The sequence below is a fragment of the Tenebrio molitor genome, chromosome 1 (genome assembly GCF_963966145.1).
Source record: "Tenebrio molitor chromosome 1, icTenMoli1.1, whole genome shotgun sequence".
Taxonomy (NCBI): Eukaryota; Metazoa; Arthropoda; class Insecta; order Coleoptera; family Tenebrionidae; genus Tenebrio; species Tenebrio molitor.
The window spans coordinates 4046487-4060092 of record NC_091046.1 but is presented as its reverse complement, the minus strand read 5'-3'; the positions used below and the strand labels follow the sequence as shown (position 1 = coordinate 4060092).

At 36.9% G+C, this 13606-nt stretch overlaps 1 protein-coding gene across 4 annotated transcripts in view; it reads left to right on the top strand.

Annotated features, from left to right (window-relative positions):
- The window catches only part of nrm (neuromusculin), a 242354-nt gene that overhangs the window by 68414 nt on the left and 160334 nt on the right, over positions 1–13606 (top strand). The gene's annotated exons all lie outside the window — the stretch shown is intronic.

The following is a 13606-nucleotide window of genomic DNA, read 5'->3' as shown; positions in this document are numbered from 1 at the left end:
TTGAAAAACTTTGTTGGTCGATATTTCAGAGAAGAATTAGCATAGGGCAATATTAAACATCTGCTTGTCCGTTTCCAAACACAATCTTCCCGTGTAACAAATTCGTTCGAGTGAAAACGGCCACACAAAGGCCTTATCGCAACACGTTTTAGTTCAGGATCGCCAGATAAATCCAGAGATTTGACGTAAGATGATTGTCAATAACTGAGTCGTGTCCAATACGGTCGGGATGAAAGCACATCCTCGAATATCCATGTATATGAAGAATCTTCCCAGTCAATGGTGGCGTGGCCTTGTATAAGTTTCAGTGAACTGGAGCCACCAGTGTATAAACCGAAATTGAACGCGTTCCAGCCTCTGGACCACCTCCATTCGACGCACCAGCTTTTATATTTTTCAGCCGTGTCAAAGCATAAATCACACACGAAATGTCGTTTTTTTATGACTGTAATAACAATAATGATTTGTCGGTAGGCAATGCGTACAAATAAAATTTTAATAAAATCCGATCCGAAAGGGAGACCGTCGACTGTGTCCGTTTTTCATAAAGATATCTCGGAGGAAATTCGCGGTCCAATTAGACGGTCGTGTCCGTGGAGGTCCCAATTTTTCCGGATTCGCGTTGCGCCATCCGGGGCCATAATCATATCCTCCGGAAATGTGTGTGTGCGGATTCCACCTTTTCTTATTTAATGCGACACTCCGGCTGGTAATTTCTCCCTTTTGTGGTTCCCCCGAATAATACGTCCTGGGGCGCTTCCTTATTTATTTGCCATCTTTATCTCTATTTGTATTATCCGTATTTTGGACCATTTGACGGTTTGTCGATTGGGTAGGAGGACGCCTCTATAGTTATGAGGGTTTTCGGAACGAAATGGAAAAAAACGTGGAAGATTGCACGGGAAATTGGAAAAATCTTCACGGAATTGCAGGGTGGGCCGTGATGATATTCCAGTGGCGTGTGTAAGGGAACTTGTTGGAACGATGGGTTTATTTGATTTAAAGTGTTCTGGCGGCTCGGTTCATTTCGCCCAAACACAATGGACACAGTTATGGTCGCCGAGCGATTTATACAATGTTTTGGCATTGTTCGGGGGCTTCCTGATATAAACTGAATCGAATTGTGCCGGCGTCTCGCGGAAAAGGGACACGGCCTAGGCATTATTCGGGTCGGGAAGGGTTAACGGAAATGAATACAGGAGGGCGACCCAAAAATTAACCCTTTGAGGGAATTAGCCGTTATTAAAGGAATACCGTATGGCGGATGTGACACGAAATAAAAATAATTCATACGGATGCTCCAGGTTAAACCGCATCATTAAATTAACGCGACATTATTTGAAAAATGTATCCAAAATGGAACACGTCAAAGTCGTTCCTTTGAATTTTCGAAATGAAATCAGAAATTAATGATATTTTTTTATCAGAAAATTGCAACAGTAAAGTGGTGGTCCGGGTGCGTTGTATTATCTTCTTGAAAACATGGCAGATAACTTGGGCGAGTATTCATTTTTATCTGAACTAAACTGTGGCTGCTGTGAGAAAAAGTGCTAATTTAAAAAGACAATTAATTTTTTGATATTGTTAAAGTCCGCCCTTAAAAAGCTTGTCGTGATGACTTTATCTTAACCTGGAATGTATAAGATGTGTTGCGAAACTTTTTTTTTGGACGAACGGGCTGGCAAAAGAAACAATTTAAGGATATAGCTCTTAGGGGTAACGTATAATTACGTCAAGAAAATTCAATTATCTTTCTACTTTTCTGAATGTACAATTTACTGAGTGCTCAGACATTAAAATTTTTAACCCTATTTAGGCGAAACAAGATAATTAAAAAATATGATCGTTGAAGTGCAATTTGATTTGCGAGGGTCACCTGAAAAGTTTGCGACCTGATAATGAATTTTTTACCTTTTTGAAAGCACTTTTAGTCTTCAATGTGGTCTCCGTTAAAAGTCTTGTGATTAATTATTCAACGCATACATATCATGTTGCGTGGCAGCAATGTTGTTGTTTGTATCAAAGTAAATAGGTAACTTTATACATCCACAAGTACAAAAGTTGTTAGAATAATTTATAAATACAGTAAAATGAAGAGAATAATAATCGCGATTTAAATTTAATTGCAAAAACTTGAAGCTGAGTAATATATTAGAGTGCTGCGTTGAAATTTTGACATTCAGTCGTAGTAACATAAAATAATACAAATATGCAAGAAACTTTGTTGTATACAATTCCTCGGAGGCGACGATTACCATCGTAATATTTCCAGGGTGCAAACCTCAAGAAACAAAGACCCAAACTTCCCTCTCTCCAGATAAGCATAATTTCGAATATACCATTTAATTAACAAATGTGTGAACTGCGAAGCCGAAAGTTTTTGTAGCCGAGTAAAACTTCCCTACAATAGTGAACACGCCATACATTTCACTTTTCCTTTGTAAGGAAATTATACAAAGATTTGGGATAGTCTCGCCGGAGCGCTCCAAGATGTTCTCCCTCGCATTCAGAAAACATTACAAGAGACCGGTATTGTACGTGTGTGTGGTGAAATCCAGCTGTACCACAGAGTTCTGTAACTGATGTGGGGCTGAAAAGACACGGACAAAAGGTTCGGTGTGTAAAACATGTCCTGCGGCGGTAGTCTTGTTTCTGATAGGTGTCCGTTATGCGCACAATAACCGGAAAGGGTAAAGACCTAATTACGAGTGAAAAACGACGATCCGGATTGTTTTACAGGCGGGGATCGGAAATCCAGACGATGTCGGCGATAGGGCGGAATTGCCAAATCGGCTGAAATATTTTTTTGTTTGGAAAACGGGAGATTTATGACTTACAGGTGGATAAACGCTAGCGATTCCGATTTACGGCACTTCCATTTATAATTAAATTTGATACAAATTAGGCTCGGGGTGGGGAACGGCGAGACGGGGAGACGCCCCTTTGGAATTTTGTCGCGAGATCGTCGACTCGATAAGCAAAATAATGTTAAGTTTAAGTACACGCCGGAGAGCAGAGATTTGCAAATTTCAATGAAAGGATTATTTCATTTTAAAATCCTTTTGAGATATCCTTTTATGCTTGCATTCAATTAAATGGTAAAGTATCCTTGAAAGACAGCTTTGTCGGAGCGATTTCTTAAAACTTTTGGTTTCGGAGTAAAACAGTCTTTGTCATGTCTCTTTCTTCTTTTTTACCAAAGCGAGTCATTTTTTTTACCCCTCGCCATATCACATCTCGAAAACAAGAGCTCTCTAAAATAAAAGTTGAGTCTTTCCGAAATTTCTTTATCAACTCAAATCCTTACAAGAACTCCCAAATATGCGAGCTCTCGAAGGAAACCACTAGACGAGGTGTTAATTAATTAAGCTAGTCTCAAAGCCGATTCAGAGTTTATTAGAGTATTCATTCGCTCACCTTAAAACAAACTTGATCCTCGAAGTAAATTGTCGACTATCGCCACAAAACGAAACTTTATTAGCGCGATTTTTTTAAAGCTCGGGAATAAAACTGTAAACTTTGGCCATCAATCGTTCAGATATGTCTTTGTTTATACGAAGTTTTAAGTCGGTTTTCTAGTTTTGAATTTAAATTAAATTTTCGTGACGACATTTGCTGAACGCTTCCGTCTGGTGTGTTTATTCTCTTTGTGAACTTGATTCTGGACGAAAATTATCTCCGCTAACTGAAATACGTGACGATTTTTTATAGGGGGTCGTTCGCCCGGGTTATTGTTTGTTTTGCGTTTTGTTTTTTAAATTCCGTCACGACTAGACGAGATACAGAAGAGGACGTGTTTACACATGCACGAGTTGTCATTTATTTCGGTTTTATCGGGATGTGGATAATTCCGTGAAATTGTGAATAATTCTTTCTATTTGAGGTCAACGGGGGTCAGAAAATGTGGGTTAAAAGTTTTTGAAGATAAAATATTTACGTGCAATGTTTGTAAAACTGATGAAAGGATATTTCACGGAAAAACAGAATAATCAAGAAGATGTACTTGCAACCGTAAACAAGATTTTATTTGATCAAAAACAACAAAACATTAAAATATCATAATCAAATTATTTATTTTTTGTACAACCGTACGCGAAACGAGCATTTGGCGTAGTTTTCTCTATCGACATTTTTACGATTACATATTTACAAAATGAATTGTTTTATTTATGTCATTTCCACAGCGCCATGTAAGCCGAATTTATGTCTTTATTGACAGTGAAGTAAATTTTACTTGTTCATTTTATAATAATTACAACTTTTCAGTTGCACAAAAAATGTTGTCTACTTGGGCAGCGAAATCCTATGACATCCTCGAGATTGTCCTGTCTTGGCCGCAAGCGGCCTCGGCGACAATTTTTCTTTCGGTACGTTAAAGAATGATTTCGCGGCCTTGATTTACAAATAACTATTAATTTAGGAAACGGAATGATGGCGTCAGATTATGTTTTGAGTTTTATTTGTTATAAAAATTCATTAGTTGACAAAACTTTTAAAAAATGTTATTGTTCTTTTACACAACAAATACTTTTTTTTTAATAATAATAATACAATGCGGATTTTTTGTTTTCAGGTTCTGTTAATCTATTGTTCAAGGTTTCGCCATATCCAGATGTTTTAATAACGTTGTTTTTTTTTTATTTTTGCTTTATCGTTGATTGACGTAACATTTTATTTTAATTGTATTGAGTGTTTTCTGTTGAAAATTGAATTTTTAATGGAGTTTGGCCCATCAGCAACTTTGTAGCTTATGCTTTTATCACTCTATCGATTCAACTGTATTAATATTTACCAATTAGCAAACATAAGTACGCGTTTATAATTGAAAATTTAGCAAATAACATACCAATTTCATCTACTGACGGTGCACTATAATTTCAGTTTGAAATTGAAAGAATTAAGTTAACGAATTCAATTCAATTTGCATCGGTGATAGTTTAGTGTAGTTATCGTCGGTACAAGCTCAAGCTCTGCATACTTTAAAAGACAAAATCTATTCCTTGTTCTTGTAAGTTATTCCAAGCATGCTTGATACCTGTTTTAAGCCGATCTAGGGTTATGGAGGTTTGGAGTAATGGTTTCAGAGTAGGATCGATAGGGACTCACACAGTTATTCAATAGTAATAATTTAGTAAACAACGTTGGCCAATTAACAGTCTCCACATCAGTGGTCTGGAGGTAGTCTGCTGTTACGATTATTACTGTTCGTGTTATAATTTTTTTAATGAATGTAATTGCAACGTGTAGTATTTGCTGTAATCTTTATAGTTGTGAAATGAAAATTAGTTCGTTTTTTGATATTTTGGAGATATATGGAGAAGAGTTTAAGTGAGATGATTAACCTTGAGTAGTTGCAATTGGTACTTGCTGTTTGGTACTTTAATGGATGAGTTTAAACCAAGTATCAACCGAAAGTAAGAGTCAGGTCAGGACAAGGCTACTTTAAAAAAATAAACTGAAAAAACTTAGACCATATCACACTAATGAGGTTTAAAAATTTCTTATTTTTTTTAAACTTTGAAGGTTTAAAGGAAGGAAGTTAGCAAAACATGTAATTTTTATTTTGGAGAACAAAGGTAAATGAAGAGATACCCGTATTAGGCCTGGACTAGAAGGCGGTTGTTCTAAAATCTGTACTCTCATAAAGTCTCCAAAAAGTGTGGCACAGTATGGAGATCTTACTTTTGGGGGGCAGATTGCTATGCTTTGATTTTCCAAAGCAACAGTTGCAAAATATTAAGATTTTGGCAAAAACGATGAATAATCTAATAAGAATCACCTTTCGTGGGCATCGGATTTTCTTTTAGATGCAAGATCAAATGTAGGCGAACTTTCTCGTATTTTTTTGGAGTTTCTTTGTGCTCAGCGACAACAACTTTTTCTGATATTCAAGTGATCGTGCGATATGTTGTAATTAACAGTTATTTCTTTGCCTTTAGATCTACTTTTTTTTGGCCAATGCCATCAGATCTTTAAGATTGATTTCAGTGACTCTAAATTTGCTATCTTTTAGCTTTAGCAGATTGTGTTACTTTGTCTTGCAATTATAAGTGACCGTTTCGTAAATTTTAATTGGCCCAAAGGGAACAGAACAGTATTTTTCATTTAAAATAAATAAAGCGAGTCGAGCGAGAGTTAGTGCCCGTACTTCATTGACAACTGCAAAAACAAAAAGCGAACGGTGGCAGTGTTTACGACCTCTTGTCCGAAAAATAGAAGGTCCGACCGATAATTTATTAGTTTTCCATTAAAATCAACCGTGAAACGTTGAATATTTCACGTAAACACACAACAGGTACCACGACCGATTTCATATTTGGCGTTTCCGCTGCCGGTAATTCTTGTCCGTCAACCGTCAGTCGAGCCGATTTTAATTTACTGTGCCGGTCAAATCCGAATCGTTATTCACGCGTCACTGTATATTTAGGTATTTGAACACGGTTATGACACCTTCGCCGCCGTTCATTCAATCCGACCGCGTCCGTTTAATTCCATCAGAACGATCGCCGTTTCACGGAAGCCGCCCACAAAAGAACGCTTTAAAGCACCGGAAACGCTCTGTGTACTCGTCTCGGGAGTTTAAAGTGTAAAGGTGTACCTATCGACTGGGAAAGCTTGTGATATTAATGAAGCACCTCCAGGGCACAGAGCACAATCCATTGCCAACCGGAAACGTGTATACGTACGTGGCTGTGTGTACAAAGACTAGACAAATTCGTGCGTTCTATCAAAATCAACAAAACTATCCGGAGAAAATGGAACACGCTGAATTTCCTGTAGAACACTGATGGGGGGGTTTCGTGCAGAAACGAACTGGGGAAAGTAAACAATAAATAGGACGAAATTAAAAAACGATACGGTATAATTGGTGGAAATGAGGCAAGTAATTGATGGCCATTAAGCAGTAGTGCGAATTTTCACGACGCCACATCCGTTCGTGTTATGAGCAATTATCGCAGTTTTGCCACGTTTTCGTATTAATTGTGATTAATTGCTAGACATATTTGCTTCAAATTCATTATGTAATTGAATTACGCGTTTAAAATGAACAATTCCAGGTTTGAACACCTGTGTAGTGCCATTCATTCAACAAAATTGTCTGGAATTGGATGAATCGTCTCGGCGGTTGTATCATATCAAAACTGCAGGAATATTTCAGATACAAAACTTGCAGGAACGTGATGTTTTATAGTTGTGGCTCATCAGTCTTATTGAGTGGAAACTTTACATTTCCTACAGAGACACAATATTTTTGCCAGTCTTACGCCAATTTCATAACTGTACAAAAAATAACTACTTCCGTAAGTAGTTGAAGAGGGTTGGTTATATTCAGAATCTCGTTGGAATTTCCGTAATGGAACATACGTAAGATGAAAAATTTTCGGAGGAAATAAAAGTTATATGAAACTTTGGTATTTTTCAATTGGTGGAATGTTTGAAGTTTTCCAAAGACCATTAATAAAAACTGATTTATTCTTTTCGTAGATATTCATATAGGGTGACTTTGAACGTTGTGCAGATATTTTAACCTGTGATATAACCCCACAAAAGGTACGAGTGAGCCAATGATGCCTTAATGTTGATGTTTTTCGAAAAAAAGGGCCGAAAAGTTTTTCAAAAAAAGTTTTGAAGCCACTGAGTTTTATGAAAAAATGGGTCAAAAAAATCACAGTAGACTTTTTGTGTTGTCATTTAATTCGAAGTTAAGTCAGTTTCACAGAACATCAATCTTAACCTCAATTTAAATTACAAATGTCTTTCACCACTCTGGAGAAAACCGATATGGTTTTTGATCTATGACGAAGCCCGTGGGCTTTCAAAGCTAGCACGGTGAAAGCTACGGTGAAAGGTTTCCTCAAAGGATACTTCCCAATGCACGAACCTTTGTAAACGTTGTGCAGCATCTTCGCAATTTCGGGCGTTTCGAAATGAATAAGTGTGATCTTGGTCGTCAACAAGAAAATCACATTTTAGTTGCAGAAGAAGACGTTCTTCACGAAATCTAAGAGCGTCATTTCCAGCAGTCATTTTAATTAACGTGTGGGTTGGGAAAAATCACCTCGTAATTTTAAACGAAGTTTTGCCCGAATTATTCTAGCAATTCGACAAAAAATTTAGTAAATACCTTCACGATTCTGCACCACCTCATTACGTTCAAAACGCCGCTCAGGAAATTCGTGAAAACAGAGGCATTCTGAATAGAATTCGACTTTTTTTGGACACCTCGTATTGAAGCTTGTATTGCAAACGATGGCAGGCATTTGGAGCAACTTCTATGATGTTTAATTTTATACTTTTACTCACAATTACAGTTTTTTTTTACTTTGTTGTTTACGCCTTTGTTGCTTTCTCAATAAATTGCAGGCACTATTTTATCATCATCTACAAATTTTATCAGAAATTCATAATGAAATTCAAAAGACTTTAACAATAAAAATTAAACATAATCTCTAATGACATAAAAACTTCACATTTGTTTTGCTGATGTTTTATTGCTAAAATAATTTTTTTCTACTAGAGTTTGGAAAACCTCAACATTGTAATACTAATTTGAGTTAGGAAAAGTGAAAAATTTCCTACTAAGAGCGGAAATAATATTTCAACACTAAAAGTTCAATTTTGGTCGTTTCCAGGGATACGTAACGTAAAAACTGGTATTTAATTGAGACAAAAGCTTAAACGCCTTCACAATTTTTCATTAATAAATTGTTTCTCTATGGTAACGAAAGCAAAACAATTTTGATTTCGCTTTTTAATTAATAGTATATTAAAAATATCCAAATTTTATGTATTTTCCAAACTCCAGTAGAAAAAATCATGTGTGCAATTCGTAGGAAAAGTGTTTTTTCCGTACTCGACGCGTTTTTAATCTCGACTTCGTCTCGATTAAAAATCCAGCATCTCGTACGGAAAAAAAACACTTTTCCTAACTTATTGCACAAATAGCTATTGTTACAATTTACTTTTGATTATAGCCATGTCATAGCAGAATTTTTTGAAAATTTCAAAAGTTGAGAGTCATCGTAAATAGGTAATTTCCTTCTCTGGGAGTCCCCGACGGTGGCCCCAGGTCGCGCGTCGCTCTCCCCACGAACCAGCCGAAGCTCAAATCGCAAGAGAAATGGTGTCTGTCACTTGGCGCGCATTTTATCTCCGTTTTAAAGCCTGACATAGTACGCTGGTGGGAATTAATTAAATAAAAAAATGGCTCCTCGCTGTGATAGCTTAATGCGATTCTAGTGAATAAGTGATGGTGCGGATTCTTGTCTTTATTTGAATAAGTACCGGCTCCCCCATCTTACCCAGGATGTTTGCGTTTTTCAGCCGAGATAGGACCGATTGATGTTTAAATAAATTAAATATCTCCACTCGACGGAGCCTCCTTCTGAATACTTGATGCCTCATTTAAAGTCATTTACTTCATTTCAATATTCAAAATTAAACTTGGAAACGGTTACGAGGAGCGTTTGCGGTCTGTTCTCGAAATGGCGCCGAATGTGTATACACAATGATGTGAATTTGACCTGGTTATGGGAAAATAGACTCATTAATGGGGGGTTTTTACACGAAGCAAATTGGACCAATAACAGGTCATGCGAAGGATAATTATAATGGGGACAGGACGTCGTCGACTCTGTAGGCTGACATTCGCTCAGAGCTTTTGAATAGACTTTAATGGCTTTCTGTATTATCAACACTGTTAATAGCCCAGTATACTTAAGACACAATTTTTTTACAAAAGGAACTAATAAACTACTAAACAAAATGAAATAAAATTCTTTATTTCCGTTAATAACCTGGCATTGAATCGAATTTCCCTCAAAGCCGAGTAATTGTTGGAAAAATACTAAATTTAATCCGAATGAAAAAACCCATAGGGAAATGCGCACTCATGTACGAGGGCTGTCCGGCGGAAAGTGAGCCTAGGATAGAAAGACTGATTTTTGAAGAGTATTATATTTTTTATTTTTCAATATAATCTCCATCTGTTTCAATGCACCTTTCACATCTGCCGTACAATTGTTTTATCCCGCGAAAAAAATATTCCGAAACTTTGTCTTCAAAATGCTCATTTACAGCTGACTTCATTTCCTCTTCACCTGAAAATCTTCTACCTCGTAACACCTTTTTTAAATCTTTAAAGAGATAAAAATCGCTGGGAGCCAGATCTGGACTGTAGGGTGGATGGTTAAGTTCTTCGAAGCCCATATCTCGTACAGCACGCTTTGCAACTTGAGCTGTGTGAACCGGCGCGTTGTCCTGTAATAGAAGAATTCCTCTGCTAAGTTTGCCTCTGCGTTTCTCAACGATGGCTTGTCGCAATTGGATAATTAAGTCAGCATAATATTCCCCGTTCATCGTTCTTCCTCTAGGGAGGTAATCCACCAAAAGTATTCCTGCGCTATCCCAAAATATCGTTGCCATTAATTTGGTAGCCACTCTTTGCACCTTGAACTTGCGCGGTGGCTTTTCTCCCTTTTTTATCCATTGCATGGACTCTTGTTTGGATTCTGGATCATACTGATAAATCCACGTTTCATCACAGGTTACAATGCGATGACAAATTGAATCCAAATCATCCTCACATAAATGAAGAAAATCTCGCGAACATTCCACCCTTCGGTTCCGTTGTAGCGGAGTCAACATTTTGGGCACCCAACGCGCGCTCACCTTACTCATTAATAAATGATTATGAAGGATCTCTCCAACACGATCCTTGCTGATCTTTAGTTCCTCTGCTATCTGACGAACCCGAATTCGACGATCTTCGAGGACTAATTTTTCCACTTTTTTAATATTTTCTTCCGTAACGACAGTGCAAGACGGTCCTGGGTGCTCATCGTCTTTAATTGACCCTCGTCCGTCTTTAAACAGCCGAGTCCACCTTTTGACCGTTGCATATGATGGTGAACATTGTTGATAAGTGGCCAATAATTCTTCGTTGATTTCTTTGGCACATTTACCTTTTTTTACAAGGTACTTTATCACAGCACGATATTCAAATTTCCATAAAGACAAGGTTTCACCAGACATGTTGCTGTTTATTGGACGTTTACTCAACAACTGTCACATCAATCATATTAAAATTTGACACATCAGCTATTGAGATATCTGTGTACTCACACAGTTCAAGTTTTTTTTTTTTAAACGCCGCCTTCTAGATGAGGCTCAATTTCCGCCGGACTCCCCTCGTATAAACCACGTTATCTTTTTCCACGAACAAGAGACAAATTGATGAGACCGAAATTCACTTTGATATTGATTTAATCCGTCAAAGTACCCAAAAGCAAAGATAATCAATCTGATTATTATTATCTGTTTTTTCTCCACTTCTCTTATAAATCATTTATTAACAATACTGTTTTCTCGATGCATTATTAATCGACAATCATCACAAAAACTATAAAAGCTTTCATAATTGATTACGAGTGGAATAGTAACAGCGAAATAGTGGAGGATTCAAGAATACGCCATGGTATTGACGCGAATCGTCGCGCTGCGATAAAAAGCGTTCTGCTTGTGGAAGTAATCAAATTGGGGTGGTGGTGCTATAAAGGGGGCGCGACATGTCTGAACCACCCTCATGCCGCAGACGTTTCTCCTTGTGAGGTGCCGATAAACCACTCGAAAACCTCTCTTGACAACAAAATCTTTGTTTGAAAAATATGAATAATACGTAAGCAATTTGTGAAAGTTTTTGCGGTTTTGCAAAACGAGCTTCACCCACTCAAGGAGGTTTTGTACAAACGTTGACTTTTCAGTTTTACGAAGGACGAAGGCACGCCACTAAACAATACCGGCTAAAAGTGCGAATAAAACAAGTAATTTCGTGTCGTAAAAAGCTTAATCAGGGAGCACTTAAAGCCCAAAAAAGTTATGACTAGTATAATCGCAGTTGCGTTCTAGCTTTAACTCTAGTTCATTTTTAATGATAATGGCGTGAATTTTTCAAGATTAACATTTCACGTGACCGGGACTATTTTTCACATTAAGTCGTTTTAGTGAGTCCGTTATTCATAAGAAAATTAAAGTCGTGCTCGTAAATCCGGCGAGTTTAAGATATAACTCATGACAAAATTGTGCGATTAGCAGGAATCGAAACCGTAATGGCGTCCTATTGGAGTCATTACGCAATTAGTGCTGACAATTAAGAAAGTCCAAAAGGCGGACCAGTTATCGATAGATTTAAATAATCCGAGTCGTTAAGGTTTAATGGTCGGCGGACCCTAATATTCCACATCAACTAATTGCACTAATGGATTTATTTAATATCCACATTTCTGTCAGATTGTTGAAGCTGAATCTGGAATGATTTGCTTATTACGTCACATTACTGCGGGTTCACTCTCAGCAGTATATCGAATCATCCTCATGTAATAGCAACGTATGTTTTGATGCTTAATTAACTTGAAAGCCCTATTGTCTGGTAAATTTTGATTGGTAGGTAGGTAGCAATTTTATTCGATTGATAGACGCTGCACCATATCGCAAACACGAACGCTTGACGTTGGAATTTTTAAGCCATTAATTCGCTCGCAGTAGATGCAGCTGCAGGTTTCCTAAACAAATAGGTTCTCAAGCAACTAGGTCAAAAGCTGTGCACATTCAAGGACCAGCGAGGATAATTTATCGCATCTATTTTATCTCGAAATTAATTCGGGGGGCAAGTAAATAAAAGCGAAATATAATTGGAGAGGCTCGGTGAAGTTAATGAGACGGCTGTGTATCCAGTTAAAAAAATTCATTGGGAGGAGAAATATAAATGTGGATGTTTGTAAGGGTAGAAAAGCGCTAATTTCGTACGGAATTAATTTTCGAGAGATTGTTTTAATCTTCAGACTGGAAATTCTAAAAATAATTGGAGGTTAAAATTAAAGACAACAATTTTGGTGGATGCGCCGGGATAGATCCGTGAGTATAACCTTTGAGGACCCGCACGTATAGTGAAATTTTTTTAATAAACAATTGTCAGTGTCAAAATGAAATAAAAAACCATACTGTACCACCCTAAAATTTGGACATATGGAGCAGCTGTATAACAATTTGACACCAAATCATGGTTAAGGTTATGTTATGTTCACTTCACTTTCCGTACCTTTCTTCCGTGAATTCATTTTCAAAACAAATTTTAATGAGAAATAAGGAGAAACCTTTTCGAATTTGAAATAAACTCTCGCTCGTTAGCGCGCAGGCTCAGTTACATAAAAAAATGTTGACACTCAATGTGACCAATCGTATTATCATGAAAATCACAGTTTGGCTCATACCAACAAGACAACGTTTTGACAATTGTTTATTAAAAAAATTCAACTATATCTTTTATTTATGTTTATAAATGGCTCTGTAGACGTGTTTTTGCGAATTCTGCGAATTTTTTCAATACAGGATATGTAAAATTTATTTTTTTTAAATTTGCATAGAACACATTTTTGCTTTGAATAAATCGTTGCTCATTGTTTACAAGTGAATGAACAATTGTTTGACCTTTTTTATTGTGATTTCAGTAGTGTGTTTGTTCTTTTACTTCAGAATTTGTTATGATAGCTTTTTCCAATTGCATTAAATACTCGTATCATGTGACAAATCTTTTGATCTGGTTGACACG